Genomic DNA, 20,458 nt, shown 5'->3' on the forward strand with positions numbered 1-20,458 from the left:
GCTAGCCGAATTTCCCTTATTACCATATCAGCCTGAATTTTTCATTTATTTCACAATTTAACCATAAAATTTACACATTTCACAATTTAATCCCTAATTGACAATTTTACTAAAAATCACTTTACAAATGTTGTATATCTAAAAACAAACATATATTTTCTATTATCAAAAATCAAAATAAACATGGATTCATCAATGGAAAAACCCTAAAACTTTAACAGTTTTGAAAATTAGTCTCTGGGCTAGCTAATTAAGCTGCAACGATATCAAAATCGTAGAAATCATTAAAAATGGAACGAAATCACACTTACATGCATAGATGATAGATGGATGAACCTTGAAGCTATTTTAATGGTGATTTCCTAGCTTAAAATTCAGTGGATGAACACACTAAGGAAGATAACTCATTTGTTTTTCTATATTTTACTTAGTTTATTTAATAATTTACTATTTTAACCTTAGTTATAAAATAGTAAAATCACTTAATACATGCCCATATATGTCCAATAATATTAACCATGGTTTAATTACAACATAAGGACCTCTAATTTAATATTCCATAGCTATTAGATACCTTTAGCTAATAGAACTCCACTTTTACACTTTACGCGATTTAGTCCTTTTTATCAAATTAAACACTCAAACGATAAAATTTCTTAACAAAATTTTCACACAATTATATTATCATGCTGTAGACATTAAAATAACAATTAAATAATTATTTCAACCTCAAATTTGTGGTCCCAAAACTACTGTTCTAATTTGACTAAAAATGGGTTGTTACATGTTATGCATATGAAACGGGTGTGGAAAGGTAATGGAATAGTAAGTTCATATCTAAAGTGTAGAATGATGAAAAAGGGAATGATGAACTGAATTGATGTTGTTATTTAAGCTAATGAGAGTAAATGCAATAGAAAATAATAAAATGAAAATGAAAATAAGAAAATTTGAAAAGGTTTAAAGTTTTATAAAGTCCTACTATGCTAGGATGATATATATATGTGACGCTGTGGACTTATTCACTTTGTAAGTTGTTGGATATGGTTTCATGAACCTTGCAATATTGTTATATGATTATTCTTGATATGTATAAATTTCATATTTGAAATGGATTGATATGACTAAAGTTTATACGAGCTTACTAAGCATTCATTACTTAAGTAGATTTTTTTCGTTACTTTTCAAATTATCAAAAGCTCTATCTGGTTGGAATTTCATCGGAGATCTATCACATTATCTAGCAGTTATATTGGTAGATTTTGATATCTTGGTTAAGGTTATAATGTCATGTATAGGTGAACTTATGGTTGATGATTAGTTGAATGTTAATTGATGTGTTTGACATGTATATGTCGTTTTAGGTGATGTAGCCTTGGTACATTTGATGTCTTGTTGATATGTGCTAATTTGATAATATGTTAAAGCATGTTTGAACGGCCAAAATGATATATGATGAATTGACCTCAACATGGTCAAGATATGGTATGCCTTGGAAAGGTTTTGAATAGATGTGCATGGTTGAAATATGGTTTGTATACATGTTTGTTGGAACCATCTAGATATGGTTAGATTTGTGTCATTTAGATGGCCTTGATGGTTGGAGTTGATATGGTCATTTGAAGTGGTTTTTTGAATAACCAAATTGGTATGTGGCCAATGATGGTGTAACTTGGTATGGAATTAAACTATATATTTATGGATGAGTTATGGTTAATTATGTATAAGTTAGATATATGTATATTTGAGACACATAATAACTATATGATGGAAGTTCATATGGTAAATAAAAATGTATGTTATAAATGGTCTTTTGATATGTTAAATGTGGTGAATTGGTATAACTGTTATAGATGACATGTATGGCTATTGGTGCTAGATGTAAAATGGCATGTTTGGTACTTTTAGTGTGAAATTTGATAGGTAAAAAAAGTGGTAAGTTATGACATAAGTTTAGTTATAAGTTAGTTGAACTTTTGGCCAATTTATGTATATGGATATACATGTTTAATGATTGTGATTGAGGCATTTTTTGGACACATGGGTTGTATGCTTATGTACCTTAATTGGATAGCTTGTTATAGCATGGTTTGGTGCACTTTGGAGTGCTTGATTACATTGGGTAAATTGGTTATAGGTGTGTGCATGAATGGGTCAGAAAAATGGCTTGGAAATGACCTATTTTTTGTCCATACGGTCAAAGACACGGGCGTGTGTCTCATCGTGTGTGACACACGATCAGGCGATACGGTCGTGTGTCCCCTGTAGGTTTTTAAAGGTTGCATTTCGAGAGTTACACAGCCTAGCACACGAGTATGTGGCTTGTTTGTGTGCCCCAAGTCAAAGAGTTACACGGGTATGGACACAGGTTGGGGCAAGGCCATGTGTCCCTATTTCGAATGTCCACACGACCTGTGACATGGACATATCTCTTGGCCGTGTGACCCTTGCAGTTTGAAGATTTTTATCTTTTTCTAAAAAATTCTAAATGTTTTTGATTTAGTCCCGACTTGTTTCCAATGTATTTTTAGGGCCTCAAGGGCTCGTATAAGGGACGATATGGATGTTATTATTTGGCTTTGCTATGATTAGTGATATGAATTAAAATGTTTAAAATTTTTGTTTGTTTTGAATTGTAGACTCTAGTAATGCTCCATAATCCTATTTCGACGATGGATACGAGTTAATGGTGTTACAATATACATTCATATAGAATCTTTCACTAACTCAATTTTAACTCTGATTAAATTACTTATAAAATAAATAATTAAAAGATTTTAAATCTTTTAAATCTTTTAAACTCATAATAAAATAACTGGGGCATCCCCTTACCACCGATTCCCTTCAAGAGAAAGACTTGAACCTCAATTTTTACACAAGACAGAGGAAGCTTAGATGTATGATCCCTTTATTTTTCGAACCCCTCTTCATATATATCTTTGCATACACCGATCTCCTATGGTCAAATATTTCGATTAATTTATTGTTTTCTAATATTCAGACCGAAAAAGCTAACGTTGTTGTGTCTGAACACAAATTTTTTTGGTTAATCTCCACTCTTTTTATTTTAGTATTGGTTTATTCTTTTGTGATAGAGGGGAAGTTAAGGTGTCATTATAGTTGGTGGCTGAGATATGGATCCTAACCTCAGCTTTTGTTGTAAAAGAAAAAAACCCAGTATGGATACATAGTATATTGTTGAAAAGATATATTAAAAAAAAAAACCCTAAAGATGTTCAAATGTTTGTGTAAAAATTAGATGGTTAGATTAGTTTCCTTCTCTTGGAACACGAATGGAAAAGTCATCAATGGAGAAGGAATGTTGGAATTAATTTTTAATTTTTATAATGAATTTAAAAGAATTAAAACTATTTAATTAATTAATTATTTTATAAATAATTTAATATAAATTAAATTGAACTAGAGTAGAAATTCTACATAGAAGGATGTATAATAAAATTTTTACATGTAAAAATTAAAATTTTTAGGATCATTCGTATATAATTTTAAATATTTTTTAAACTTATTTTTAAACTTAATATTTTTATTCAAATTGTTTGGTAGATAATTTAGAGTTATTATTTGAGAAAGCTTAGGTTGGAAAGAATAGTGAAGAAATTATGATTTAACAATTTATAAGCTTTGATTAATAATAATAATAATAATAACACAACATACCCTATCAATAATGGGAGTAAATAGAGACAAAGGGAGACTTTGTGAGAGTTCAATTCTTACATCTCCTCATAACTTCATCTTTGGTTGGTTTTCTTTTTATCTTTGATGTTGCTTCTTTGAATATATTACTTAAAATCTATATTATTATTTAAATTTCAGAATAAATTGAATCAATTCAACATTAATTCAATTAAAATTATAAAATAATATCTTTTCATAATAAAAATAAATAATGTTATTTGAAAGTATTTTAGTTTTTTACTTAAAAAATAAAAATATACATACTAATAAAGCTTTATATTTTGACATTTTATACATTTTAATTTCATTATGCACACTTTATTACCTTCATAAGTTATATATCTATACTATTATTTAATCCCTTGATTGAGTGGGTGCCACGAGCCAACCGGACACCAACTCAGTCAGTGAAATTACGAGAAAATCCCTTCATCGGTTTTAAACTACACATTTCATTGTTTATTGTATATTATTTTAAAACAAACATTTATGTTTTAAATATATGGTTTTCACACGATATCGCGCATGATAAGTTTTTAGAAATAATAAAATTTTAGATATTTGAAAATAATAAATTAATTTAATTCATTAGAAAATAAAATTTGAAATATAAAAAAAAACCATTTACATTGTTTTTATCCCATAACTTTACTAGCAAAAACTAAAATATTCTATCCATTTAATATTGTTTTTATGTCTAATGCATTATTAGATATTCAAGTTTGATATTTTTTATATTGGTGTTTCTTTTAGTTTAATGTGGTACTTATATTTAGTAAAAATTATATATTTTCATATCTAAATGTAGTGATATTATTTTTTACTGTTTAATCTAGGTTTTAATATTGATTTGATGAAAATTTATAATTAATTAATAATATTAGTAATTAACTTTCATCAAAATCAATTATAAAATTCAAACACTAAGAACCAAATTAAACATGAAAAATTAACAATAATATCTTCGGATATCAAAATATATAACTGTCATTGAATAGGAAAAAACATAAATATTACCACATTAAACAAATATCAAACCAAATCTTAAATGATAAAAGAATTTTTATTTTTATAAAAGAAAGAACTTTTAACATTTAAAATTCTGCAACAATAATACTAAAACATCTAAATGAACAATTGGTCCAAATCTTTGATCACACATTATTTATGAAATAGAAAGGTTAGAAAGTTAACAATGTCGAATAAGCATATAATAAGAAAAATCAGATAGACAGGGCCCTCCTATTAATAACCTACAATTTTAGTATCAAGGTTAAATCTTAAAAATAATATTATTAAAAAGAATAGTCACAGATTTAGAATATAACTATAAAATGAATATGTAAAATATTTTAAAAATAAATATTGCATATTTAATATTGTTTAAGTTGAATCAAATTTAGAGATTAAAAAAAAAAAACTCTCACGACAAAGATAAAATAAGAGGCGCTAAAGATTGTATTGTAGGTCTAACATTTTAGTAATAGAAAAAGCAAGGAAGATGAGGTTGAAAATTGTAAATGGGAGACAATGTAGATGAGGATAAAGGAAAAGACACAGAAATCGCTTGACTTGGTCCAAAAATTGCCTCGGTTTGTAGAATGTTGTCGCATGGTACCTTATTATACCAAATTGACCACAAGCTGTATAATAAATATATTTCGATATATTAACAAAATGGATAATATAAATTCTAACATACTTATTTAAATCGTATTCATAGTATTAATATTTTGTATAGTATATTAATCCATTTTATATAACTGTGTTATGTTAAAGATTATCATATTTTTGTTCATCCTGTATTATTTGACTAGACACTATTTTTGTTTATAAACAATTCTTATGAATTTTAAAGCACTCAAAAAGAGTTATGAGTAATTCAATTTAAACGTCTTTAATTTAATATTATAGTGTTTCTTGTTAGTCACGTTGGAGTGTTTATTTTATGTCTCATTATATTTATTTAGACGCATTTTATCTTTTTTTATTTAGAAATATCAACATTTAACCACTAAAATTATAATTTCAAAATTTCTCAATCAATTTATTTATGAACATTTTGGTTCCATTATAGGTATGTTATAATGTTTAAAGAGTTTTCACGAGAAACTCATTATTGTTCCATTTAATTCTAGGTGATGTGATTCTTGTTGATGAAGGCTGTGTAATATATTTGTACATCAACTAATTACCTCATGAATTAAAGTTTCCAATATTTCACGCTAATATTTGTTATACTTAATGAGGTGCTACTAATTTAATATAGCTTAGTACAATGTAAGGTGACCCGTGAACTAATTAATGAAATAAACAATTGTAGCCTACTCCAATAAATATGGGGGCAGATATGTTTATTGTGACTAGCGTTCAGTTCTTCCCATGAGAGTTCCCTTTAATTAAAAGGTAAAAATATCACGTTTTATATTATTTTAAAGCATATTTTTGTATCAATACCTTAAAATATCTCATTGCATTGAATATTGGCATAGAATTATAGGTTGTTTTGACCATATGTATGCTATAGGAAGGACTTGGCATGGATCAACGAGAAATCAATCGGCAAGTTGATGAAGAGTTATGTTGATAATGTATTCACATTCAATGAAATTAAATAATTCTATTGATGAATATAAATGTATTTGTATAATTTGCAATTTTAGTAGATGCCGTACATGGATAGTATGGTATTTGTCATTATTCCAGAGACTATTTTTCAAGTAGCATGCATTTTTCTAGGCACGGGTTCCCGTCATTTGTTTCCACATCGTGGAGTGGAAACATCCTAATTGGGTAAAATGCTAGTTTGGGTTCATGCATAAAATTTTGGAGGAGGCTTACAACATCAAACAAATTCGATGGATAGATTTGAGGAAGTAGGAGAACCTTTGATAATAAAGCATGCACCATGAGTTGAGCTCTAAGACTAGTTACTTGAGTAGAGCATATATAGGGAAATTATCTTCAGGGAAATAATTTTGAACTTCTAAACTATATATGCAACGGTTTAGTCAAGTAAGCCACGAGTTGTTATATCTAGTGGAGGAGTATCCGGTAGTACAAAAATGACACATACCATTAAGTAATCTATTAGCACATCAGTAAGGTCATTCTTAAGCATCAAAACCTCTCTAACCAAACTCGGTAGTTTGGCATTCCTGCTAACAGACACTTTTTAGGTCTGTAACCCAAGTGTAGGTTATATTTAAGTAATAAAATCTTAGGAGCTTGAGGTCGATCCACAGGGAAGTTGATTAGAACTTACAAGTATTATGTTAGAAAACTCTTTAACACTTAACTTTGGAATGAGTTTTGAAAATAAAAGTAGGAAAGAGAAACACTAGAAATAAAAATCAACACATGACATTAACTAAAAATCATAATAAAAAAAATACATGGAAGAAAATATGCTAAGGTTAGAGGATCCACTCTTGGTGTCATATTAAGATTAAATTCAGTACTGCTAAATTAGAATCCACTCAAAATGGAGGTTCCTATCAGATAATCTAGCAATTTGTGTCCAATAATTAAGCATATGAATCCATAAGCAAATGTATGTCTATCAAATGAGAGTCCAATAAGTCCAAGAGTTTAGCAAATGAATACATAAGTAAAGGATGGTGCAATATGAAAGTTCATCTATTTAAATGCAGACCAAAAATATAACATACGGTATTATAATCGCTTGATAACTTCAAAACTTATTAAAGATTTCAAATATTTATTATGCCAATTTTTATATGTATACAACAAACCATGGTTAATTTATCCAAGCATTCATTGTGTCATTTATTATCTATAGCAAAAAAAAAAAAAAAGTCTTATTTTACAAGTATGATTTTGACAAGTGGTTCATAATTAATTTTAGCTCAAATAATTGATAACTCTTGAAAAGATTTATAATTCATACTTTTAGATTTAATTAATTGCTTATAATTAGCTTTATTTTAGGTAATTGCATGATCATTTCTAGTCAATCAAGTAGTGCATCTAAGAACTTGAGATGGTGATTACTTTATTGCATCTTTACTTTTAATTGCTTATAGAAAGGTCTTGTTGTGGCTAAATGGCTGGTTTAAGGGACAAGGATAGCAAAGGATGGAGGTTTTTCGAGGCATTATGAGAGGTTTCCATGGCAATACTGGTGAAGAAAACGACAAACACCCAGTCAGCAATGAGAGCACTCAGCATTTGGTCCCCCACATGCACGTGTAATAGAGAATATTCACCTCAAAATTAGGGAAAAACAATTATTGGCTAACAGCTTTTACCCTAGAGGACAAACCAAGTATAAAAGGCAATAAAAAGAGGAGAGACGGGGACAATAATTTTTTGAGCTTGGACAGAGGTCTCATTGTAGCAAGAAGCAAAAGTTAAGCTGACTGTGAACTTTGGTGAAGATAAGCAACAAGTCACCGAGTTTGGGGGATTTGAGTTTTGAAACCCAGATTTTTTCCTCTGCATTTTGTTTCGATTCTTTTGTTCTAAACTGATATTTTGGAATATTGATGATGCAAAAACCACTTGAACTTGTGTAGCCTAGCCATGAGTTAACTTAATACAGCTTGGGTTTGCTTTGGATGATGTTTTAACTTCAATTAATGTTTATGGATTAATATGATTCATATTACTGCTTTACCCAATGGTTGTTTTTGTTTAAATGCTTAAGAGAGTGTTGATGAATGCTCAATAAGTCTTAAGGTAGCTTGACACCGACAGGATTAGGTTACCTAGACCGAAGTTGGGTAATATAAGTGAGTGTTGAATGAAATACTTGTGTAAACTTTAGATAGAGAGCCTTACCTTATACAATTTAGAGGGTTGAGATTTAATAGTAGTTACTAATACTGAGCCTATAGACATATAGTGCCTTAGGGGTGATAACCCTAGGTCTTGTTTTTGATAAAAGTAAACCACTTTAGTACCCAATCGAATAGTAAGTTCGCCATAGTTTTTCCACGGCATTCTTCACGGGTTAAAATAGATCCCTTAGTAATCTCAGCCTTCACGACAAATATTCCAACCTTGCTAAAGTCTTTATACTCTTGTTTGATTTTTTGCAATTGTAATCTCTGCTAGTATACTTCATTACTCTCACTTCTAAGGTGTTAATCCCATTTTAATTTCATTAAACATCATTCGATACATTTATCTTTTCTGTTCAATTGTGATGACTTAGACAAAGAGCGCTCATCCAATCCTCGTGGGAACGATACTCACTCATCACTTTATAACTTGATTCGACATGCACACTTGTACAATTCACACATCATATTCACACTGGACAAGTTTTTAACGCCATTTCTGGGGATTGGCGGTCTGTTACTAGCTGTATGCGTAAAGGCACTCCTGCTGAAGGACTTTATCCCTTAGATCCAGAAATTGAAAGAACCTTGCTAAGAAGAAGTGAACAAGAAATGAATCAAGATGGTAACAATCCACCTGCTATGAATGAACAACTTAATCCAGTAGCTCCGAATGTTAATCCCCTTTGTTGCTTAGATGTTTGATGATTGTGATAGGCCAATTCAAGAGCATGTAGTGCCTGTCTTAAATAATATGTAACACCCTATACCTGATCTAGTCGCTTCGCTCGAATATCAGGATGCCACATCACCGTCTCATGTCATACACAACATATAAAAGTTTATTCCAAATAAAACGTATTCCATTTTAGTATTTGTATAGGTTTTAAGTCATTCTTAACGTTTAGTTATATCATTGTTACATGCTAAACATACATCAAATAATCTTATATAATGCTTAAACATGCATAAGGACCAATTAGAAAAATCTCAAAACTGGCTACGAAGGTATCGATACTAGAACGTGGGTGTTGATATTTTCTTTAAGTGGTATCGATACCACCTGGAAAAATGATACCAAACTAGCATTCTGTTTCTCGTCCAAAAATCAAAACATGGAAAATATCGGTACATTTGAAAAAGTATCGATAAAATCACCTTGAATATTGATACTCGTGAAAGGGTATCGATACCAATTTACTATTCTGACTTCCTGAACATTTCAAAACACAAAGGTATCGTTTTTAACACACGAATATCAATACCTCTGTTTCAAACCAGAAAAATGCAACATTTTTAAACATTTAAGTAATTCCAACTTGTACCAACTCATCATGCTATCGTATCATCATCAAATAAACATCGAAATGGTTATAGCAAAATTCTCAAACATTGAAAAATAAGTCTGAGCAATAATCAACATAATACGAAACCAATCTCATAAACTTAGGAACAAATAGTCTATGGAACCGTCCTGTAACACCCCTACCTGTCTTCATTGTCGGATTAGGGTTACAAAGTATCATAGTACAAACTAAAACATTTAAATTCATATAGAAACAATTATTCAAATTTAAATACTAACATTTAATTACACATTTCTTTTATATTATAAATACACTTACGGGTCTTAAATCGAGCTTTCAGGGTTTTAAAAATAGTTTGGAAATAATGAGGGATTAATTTGAAACAAAACATAAATTTTTAGAAAAATTTGAAAAATTTGAAAATAGGGGTCACACGATTGTGTAGCCAAACTGTGTGGCTCAGAAATATGGTTGTGTCTCAGGTCGTGTGCCAGACCGTGTACAATTTGAAATAAGGTCACACGGCTGTGCACTAGATTGTGTAACTCTCTGTTTAATATACACGATCGAGCTAGGAGACCGTGTGCGGCACATTTCGTGCGACAGCCCATGTCCCAGGCCGTGTGCCCCTAAAAGTACCTTCAAAAACAAGTTTACCAAATCGTGCTTACTTGGGACGCAAGCATACCATTTACCGGTAAGTAAACATACTTAAAACACACCTAAACAAACCCGAAAAATGCCAAAACACACACATATCATTCAATCCTAACACTTAACCAATGTACCATCATTGGTACCTTAAACACCTATATCAAACATGTCAATTAACCATTTCTTTCACATTCTATTCTACCATGAGATATCTACTTCCAGAGGTATAAACAAGCAACCAAAAACACATATATATAGAGAATTACATGTCGAAATCAAGATATATATAGAAGTAAGTTCAAACCATCTCATATTGGAAAAATAGCATAAAAACTCCTATTACATGCCATTTATAACCATCAACAAAATAACCCAAAAGCTACCAAATTGATGGATGGATGGTGTGTTTGTGCTCCGACGAGGTTTCAACAGGTCAAGCTTTACGATGATCTACAAGACAAAGAAAACAACTATATAAGCAATTGGTGCTTAGTAAGCTCGTATAATCTTTGTAACACCCCTCACCCATATTCAATGTCGAAATAGGGTTTCAGAGCATTACCGGACTTATGAAACCATTAAACAACCATTTAGCATGCATAACATCATTTCATACATTCATCATTCAAACTCAATCAATTTGTCCCTAATACAAGCCTACGAGGCCCTAAACATGCATTGGGATTGGTTCGAGACTAAACTGATAACTTTTAAAACATTTGAAACACTTAGAAAATTTTTCTAAAAATAGGGGACACATGTCCGTGTGGCCAAGTCATGTGACATTGTGGACATTCAAAATGGAAGCACATGGCCGTGCCCCAGCTCGTGTTCTACCCTGTGTAACTCTCTGACTTGGGTCATATGACCAACACACATGCTCGTGTGGATAGCCAGTGTGCTCCTAAAAATGGCCACACACGCCCGTGTGCCAGGCCGTGCCAAACCTGTAAGTATACTGACTTATACCACACGGCCAAGTCACACGCCTATGTGTGAGGCCGTGTGAAGCATACTGACTTGATTTTAATTTCATCACTAGGGGACACATGACAGTATAACAAGACCGTGTGTCACACACGGCTGAGACACACACCCTTGTCTCTGCCCGTGTGGACAAAAATAGGCTATTTACCAATCCAATTTGCCACCCATACTTACGTTCACCTAAGCAACCAATATGACACCAAATCATAGTATAAATAAACATCCAATTTAGCCATAAACAAGGCTAATTTATACCATTTCCAATACTAGCAACCAATATGCTTATACCTCAAGTTTTATCCAATCAAAACATACCAAAATACATATACAAATCATCTAGTTTACCTATCATACGTTATTTTGCACCAATTTACAAGCAGGATATCAATGCCACAAACTAAATAATATAAGTCATTCACATATCCATTTATGGACTCAAAATATCAACTATATATGCATATATATGCACATAATCAAATATACCAAAATAAGGCAACATTCATGGCCATATTTACAAACCAAAACATATGCCATTACAAGCCATTACAAGTTTAAAATCACTATCAATCCATAATCAAAAGGACTCAAAACACCTATACATGCCATATACTTAATAAACCAAAGTCCAAAGGTACCAAGTGATAAGTGGTAGTGTGAAACGATCTCCAACGATCCACGAATCCAAGGTAGCTTCGATATCAATATAAAACACGGGAAAAATACACAAAGTAAGCTAATAAGCTTAGTAAGCTTGTATTATATAAACTTAACTAATCACAAATACACCATTCATCAATTTAAACATATTAACTTGAAATTCATGATTAAACCTTTCACATGCTTATTCATAGTCTTATATGCAAACCTCGTAACTTCTTCGATTTAAAGCTCATACTATGCATGTACATACCTGTACCAATCCGTATTAAGCTCATTCGGAATACCGTTGAATACTTGATACCTCGCACACAAAGTGCCGTTCATAGCCGAAGCTATCTCAAATCGCACACTAAGTGCCATATATAGTCGAAGCTATCTCAATCTCGCACACTAAGTGCCATATATAGCTGATTAGTCGTCGAACATGACTGTAGTCCCGTATATACAATTTATGCACTATCAAAGCATTAAAAGCATAATTATAACAATGCTTATTATATACGAACTTACCTCAGATATTAAAACGGCGAATCGAGTCGATTAGTTGATAACTTTCGTTTTTTCCCGATCTTGATCCAAATTATGTTTTTCTTAATATGCTTAAGGTACCATGGCCGAACTTTCAAAAGCACAAAAATGGTGTTTTCCTTCTTTAATTTTCGGCAATGAAGAAGATGGACACCAAATTGTGATTTTGTTTTATTTATTTTATGTTTAATTACACATTTACTTAATTAACCTTAATTATAAAACATTAAAATCACTTAATGCATGTCCATAATTGTTCACTCACAATTGAAATGGTCTAATTACCACATAAAGACCTCCATTATTTAATTTCATAGCCATTTAATACCTTTAGCTAATAGAACACCAATTTTGCATTTTACGCAATTTAGTCCTTTTTATCAAATTAACTATTCAAATAATAAAATTTCTTCACGAAACTTTCACACATACATACTATCATGCTGTAAACACTTAAAATAATATTAAAATAATTTTTCAACCTCGGATTATGGTTCTGAAATTACTATTCTGATTTAACTAAAAACGGGCTGTTACAATCTTAAATGTAAACTTACCTTTTAAACTCAATTTATATAAATTTGATGCATAATCTCATTATCATACTCATGAATTTATAAAATCCTATACGCATGACAAGTCCAACAAGTTAGTGAGCTCCACAAGAAAACATATAATCTCATCATGTCATAAAACACATAATAGTAACATATCAAATATACGTTCCATTCACCATAATACCAATTTGCATAACTTATCCAAATCAAAGCATTATACCAACATCTTCCATTTCAATAGTTCATATAATTAAGCTTACTCTTTTACATCTTTATTACTTGCTGAACCAAATGAAACAACGTCGGGTACACAGGAACCATGCTCACACAAAGTGTGACTGTATCTTTAATCGTAACCATATCTGTAATGCTCACATGAGCTATGAAGTGGGCCTGATCACATGAGCTATAAGTCGGGATGTTAACTACATGATGTTGCTCATACGAGCTGTGGAGAATTCGCAATAAATGGAAGACCTCAGCCATCGGTAGGACATCCAAGACTAGCACCCGAAACCGTATAACCCTTAATGACATGTCATTTGTATCCTAAGTATTCAAAAGATTCACACAGGACATATTACATATCCTTTAATTCCTTTTTCGATATAACATTTCATATGCATATTCAGGATATTTACATTTTCCACAATTCGTCAATTAATCACCTTAATCATTTAATCTCATTAAGCATATAATACATCATAATAATTTAAGATATTGGTAACATAATTATTCATTAACATTTAAACAAAGCTACAAGTAATGGATTAACAATTATACAAACTTACCTCGACTAAAACAGTTGCAAAAATAGAGCCAACAACTAGTCCGATATTTTAGCTTTTCCTCGATTTAAATCCGATTGGTTTGTTTCTTGATCTAGATAATAATTTTCATTCAATTAACACAATTCTAACACTTAAATAAGCAGTTTTATACAATTAAATCCTTCCATCATCATTTTATAAAATTACCCCAATATTTTACCATTTATACAATTTAGTCTCTAAACCTGGAACTCACAAATTAACCACAAATAAAGAAAACCCATGCTATTCAATTTTTTCCTAGTCCCTACTCAGCCCACCTTTATCAAAATTTCACTAAAATTCCATGAAGTTTTCTTATTTTAACAATTTAATCCTTAAACATTAAAATTACTGAAAACCACTTTACAAAATAATCTTATTTAACTATCAAACTTGTATTTCTACCACCAAATTTAAAAAGCACCTCAAACTAAAAAATGACATAATTCTAAACGTTTAACATTTTTATGAATTAATCTCTGAGTTAGCTAGATTAAACTAAAACGAACTCAACAATATAAAATTGTTAAAACGAACTTAAAAATATAAAATTTACTAAAAACTGATAGCCAAAGAACTTACATGCGTGAGAAAAAGCAAGACCGAAGGTTGAAGAGGCTAAAGCCATGGAGTTTCGGTGGAAGACTTCAAAAATAAAGAAGATGATATGTTTCTTTTATTATTATTATTTATTTAATCATTTGTTTAAATTAATTTTTTAATCTTTTTCATTGTGATTTAATTATGATATAAGTGCTCTCCAATTAACAAAATAAGCTATTTAATTAATAAAATCAATAGCGAATGAATTTTTAACTTTTACAATTAAGTCATTTTTCTTTAATTAACTATTTAAATATTAAAATTTCTGGACCAAACTTCAATACATCTATATAACCACTCCGTAAATATTTAATAAAAATATTTACGTGCTCGGTTTACAGAAACGAGGTCCCAATACCTCATTTTCTAAAACCACTTAACTTTAGGGACATGCCACTTAAACCTAATTATTCGTTCAATTAACAAAAATCATTAAATCAAATTTCAACGTAATTCTATATTTGACTCGTAAATATTAAATAATAATATTTATGGGCTCATTCGTCAAATTTGTGGCCCCGAAACCATCATTTCTAACACCACTAAAAAATAAGTTGTTACACGTCCATTATCATCCCTAAGGTGGTATAATTGTCACTTTAGTCCTTAGTCTTTTTTTTAATTAAAATCTATAGAAATTGAACTTTTAATACTTTTAAAATTTAGTTTCTATACCTTAATTAAATACTAATTCAAAAATTTATCTATTCAAAATTAAATTCACTTATATAATAAATATTTAATAGTTCATTTATGAAAACGAGATCCTGAAACCATAATTTTTAATACCACTTATTTTAGGAACATTACACTTGTACCTTAATTAACTATCAATTAAACAAAATTACCAGATCAAATTTTAATATATTTCTATACTAGCCACGAGCACGGTTTACGAAAATGACATTTTGGAATCGTAATTTTTGACACCACTGAAAAATTAAGTTGTTATAAGACGTGTTTTTGATTTTTCTCTCAAAAAACGACCTATTTCCTTAAATTTCAAGAAAAAAACAACCTAATTTACTAATTTACTTTAAAAAACGAGATTTTTCCTAATTCTCCAAAAAAACTACTTAAAATAATAAAAAGAGAATAAATATCAAAATTATATATGAACTTCAATATAATGTGCAACTGTATACATAAACTTTAATTTGGTGCAATTATACATGTGAAACTCTAATTGTGATTCAAATGTATACTTGAAACTTTAATTTTGATTTAATCATACAATTTTAAATTAATAAATACATCAATTTATTTTTATATTAGATAAATTTAATTATTTATTTATGCAATATATAAACATAAAATGATGTATCAATAATTGTGTTAATAATTTACAAGAATTGGATCAAATTAAAATTTTATGTATAAAATTACACAAAATCAATGCTTAGATATAGAATCACAAATTAAACTATAATTCATGAATAGTTTTGGTATTTATAAAATAATATAAAGTTTTAAAGGCTCCTCGTCTGGTAGAAGGAGAAATCCGTAACTTTGTCCTTTCTTGAAGAAAACAATAAACTGAATAAATAAATAAACAAATAAGTACTAGCATGGGCATGGCTGAGATGTGGTTACTGTGTTTGGTTTGTTGTAACTATAGCTTTTGTCGTTCCCTCTCAGTTTCCACTTTTTTTTTTTTTTAAATCTCAAATATTACTAAAAATCAACTATGAGCAGTGAAATAAATAACCCACAAAACACAGACATGAAGATCACCATTTAAAGATGTGGCTCTCTTTATCCCTTTTCAAACACTTGTTATTATTCAAAGCTTCAACTCATGCTTTTCAGAGGCTGTTTTGATTGGTTCCTTCTCCAAAATGGATTTTGGGGTTCCGGTTTTGGATGGTATTCTGGGACCTGAAAACGGAGCTCCATCTCAACCTCAGCCTAAGCTAGAAAGATCTGAAGATCACTGCCAGTGTTCCAAGTTGCAAAGAAGTGGTGATTTGCTCACTCCCAAGACAATGCCATTGCATCAACCTTCTCCTTTGTTGAGATCTAATTCTTTGGTCTCAGCTGACACTGGCCCCCATGAGCATATGCTCTGCTTCTCTTCACTCAATTCTGAAGTTCCTTTTATCAACATCAAAGATGGTGACTTTTTGGAGATAAGTACACAAAATAGTGGTTTTTCTTACTATCAACCTAAACCCTCCTCATATACTAGAAATGCAGGTAACTTTTTTTTATGGATTGGGTCCAAAAAGTTGCTTCTTTGGTGGGTTTGTTTTGGTTTCTGATTTTTCTAGGTGCTGAATATGGGGCTACTTAAATGTTCAAGTAGATTTGTTTTCTAGTAGAAATTTCAAGTTTCTTGCCATCAGAAACTGTTTGGTCTTTTTTTTTTAAGGGTTTATGGCATATGGATGTCCAATAAATGTTGTGGGCAAGTGAAGCCTTTGAATGTTGTGGTTTCAGGTTATGGCTCTGGAAGCTTAAATGCAAGCATGCATGGGGGTTTTAATGGTGTCAGAGGACCATTTTCTCCATCTCAATGGATTGAGTTAGAGCACCAGGCATTGATCTACAAATACATCACTTCTAATGTGGCAGTGCCTTCCAATTTGCTCAACCCACTCAAGAAGTCACTTTATCCTTATGGCTTCACCAGCTCTCCTGCTGGATATTTGCCTCCCAATTCATGTAAGTTTAATATCTTTTTTTTTTACTAAGATCTCTTCTTTGTTGTTTCTCTGTTTTTGAATCCTCTATTTGGGTTTTCTTTCTTTTTCAAGTGCTTGTTAGATTCCATGTATTGCTGTTGTATCCTATTTGACTTTGCTGCTTGTAACAGGAAATTTTGGATTTTGCAGTTATGTCTTACAGTTTATGCAATGATCTCGAAGTTTTCTGTTTCCCTTTCTTTCTTTTTTTCACAAATTAAAAGTAATTTTAGCTAAAATGTAACAAGGTATTTTTTTCCCTTTTTTTTTTATGTGCTTGCTTGTCTTTAATATTGACCAATGGATGGTTATTTTTGGTTTATAATAAAAAATTATATGTAGTGGGATGGGGCTCTTTCCATCTGGGGTACTCTGGCAGCAATGACCCTGAGCCGGAGAGGTGTCGTCGAACTGATGGAAAGAAATGGCGGTGCTCTCGGGATGCTGTTGCCAACCAAAAGTATTGTGAAAGGCACGTAAACAGGGGCCGCCATCGTTCAAGAAAGCGTGTGGAAGGCCAGACTGGCCATGCTGCCTCTAGGACCTCTAATCCAAAGGTGCTGCCGATGTCTTCGTCAATGTCGACATCAGTGATAACTGGCGGCGATGCATCTAGCAGCCTCGCGATTGCACAGCAGCACCAGTTTAAGAACTGGCAATCTGGTGCTACCCATCATTCTGCGGATGCCCTTGTCAACAGGTAACAAAAATATCGATCATGCGTTCGAGATTTTGCTTTATTTGCTTGCATTGGTATTATTCCTTTAGTGATTTATCGGATGGTATTGCTTTGAGCAGTTGGAATAGGGATACTTTCTTCTCCTTTCTTTTTCACTTTAAAGTAGATCCCCATTGTTTCATCTTTACTTTGGTGACATTGACAACACCTTCTAGTTGGGACTTAGGATTCTCTTTCTTGGAGCGTTTTCAATTATTTCTATTTTGACTTTGGTTAATAGGATACATTGCTGATTAAAATCGAAATTCTTGATCTTTAATCATGTTCATTATTTCGACTGTCTTTTAAGTTGTTTCTAAACGAAGAGGATGTTTGTGTGGCAGAATACAAGATCCGTGGGCATCGTCCGTGATGTCTTCCACCACCAACCTGAAGTCCAACAACTCGACGTTTATGATTACAAAACAAGGTGTTCCGTTTGCGGAATTCTCTCCATTAGATTTTGGACATGTTGCCTATGATTCTCCTGTGAATCTGTCACATAGAAGCTCGATCGTGGAATCCAAAGAGTATGGTCCATACCTAGACTTCACTACTGATCAAGAAACCCTAGACCAAAATCTGCTTCACCAATTATTCGATGACTGGCCCAAGGGTGAATCCATCCACTCCGTCATTACTTGGCCAGGGGAGTTAAGATCGGACTTGACCCAACTCTCTATATCTATTCCTATGACATCTTCCGAGTTCTCTTCATCCTCGTCCTCACCTGCACAAGAGAAGCTTGCCCTTTCACCTCTTAGCTTATCTCGGGAATTCGATCCAATCCAAATGAGCTCGGTAGTCAAAAACGACATTAGTGATTTCTGAACCAAAACGGATACCAATATCGGGGGGAAGTTCAATGGGGGGTCCTTTAGGAGAGGTCCTAGCCAACATGGGGAGCAATGCGGGTACCTGCAGGAACTCATCAGCACTCAGTCTCTTATCCGAAGGTTGGTCCGGCAGCCCACATGCACGATCTTCGTTGTCAACAGGTCTGCTGCAGACGACACCTTTCAGATCACTTTCTGATATCAGTTCCGGGAACAATTCTGGGAACAATTCTATATATGAGAATAATAAGTCCTGTGACAGAGCGAGCCTTTGCGATGATGTGCTCAGCTCGACTCTTGTAAGTTCAACTTTGATTCCTTCTGTAATCCGAAGCTAAAGATGGGAAGTTGGGAGAAGAACTAAGCATGGAGGAGAGCTTGATTAGAAGAATCTTTGAAGAACTTTGTGTTTGTCTAATGAATTTTCTTTTAATCTTTGGTTAAATTTTAACTTGATTGTTCTTTCTCTTTACAAGTAGAGAATATTGAAGATTCTTAGCTCATTTGGATTTGTGGGTGCATAGTGTATCTATAGTTTGAGAGTTGATTTGATTTTATAATCTTATTAATTGTCTCATTTTTCCTAAGATTTTTGGGCCTGTAATCAAAGATGTTTCAGTTTGGAAAAGTATTTAAAAAGTATTTACGGGGTGATAAATGGTTCGGTTTTGAAAAGAAAATACAATTCATGTATATATATATATATATTTTAAAGGTTAAATGTGCAAATTAGGACGTACGCATTCTTTTTAAAGATCAACTTTAATGAAAGTATTTAGATAACTGTCTAAACTTTTATGAAAATATTTAGATAATAGTCTAATTAGATATAGCATTTGGAAAAGCAAAGGTTTGGTGTTCATTTCACCATTTTTATAAATATTTATTTCTCAGATTTTATATAAATAATCACTAAAACTTAAACCCCAATTAAATAATGTGCAATGACTAAAGTCACATAATTGGATGATTCATCTATCTATCTATCTATATATAATATTTTGGAAGTTTCTTTTTCTAATATAATATATTATAAAATCAAAATATTTAATTGAGAAATTTTTTTGGCTAAGTTGATATAATTTACCATTTTTTCAATTTGAGTAAAAAATAAACCAAAATGAATTATTACTGAAACCAAACTGGATGAAATTGAATAAAAAGAAAACCAAATTGGAAGCGAAGATTAGAAAAAGTAAAAGTGGGGGATGAAAACAGGTGCGCAAACTTCAATCATTATAAAAATAATTATAGATAACTTGCAAAATACATAATGATGAATAAGCGGGATAGGTCCATTTTTGTTGACACCCATGTTTTCCAGCCGCTTAGATTGGTAACATATGTGAGATTGAACTCCTTGACTCCAGGCAGGACGCACATTTGCCTTGCACATGGGACCATCTCTTTCCATATTCCATACTTGCATTGGATTTCGATTATATTGAATTAAAATAGAGGAAAGCTCTTCCAATATTTATTAAGATTTTTCTAATAACTACATAGTTTTTTATATGTCTACATAAATTTTGAGGTGAAAGTTGATTTAAAATTTAGAATTAAATTTATTGATAATTTTGAAAGGAAGTTATAATCTTTGAAACTTCT

The 20,458-nt window shown here is 31.4% G+C and overlaps 1 pseudogene; it reads left to right on the forward strand.

Moving 5' to 3' along the window:
* The first annotated feature begins 16,162 nt into the window (after positions 1 to 16,162).
* LOC108457969 (growth-regulating factor 1-like) lies at positions 16,163 to 19,535 on the forward strand (annotated as a pseudogene).
* Positions 19,536 to 20,458: the final 923 nt, after the last annotated feature.

This window comes from Gossypium arboreum, chromosome 10 (assembly GCF_025698485.1).
Source record: "Gossypium arboreum isolate Shixiya-1 chromosome 10, ASM2569848v2, whole genome shotgun sequence".
Lineage (NCBI taxonomy): Eukaryota > Viridiplantae > Streptophyta > Magnoliopsida > Malvales > Malvaceae > Gossypium > Gossypium arboreum.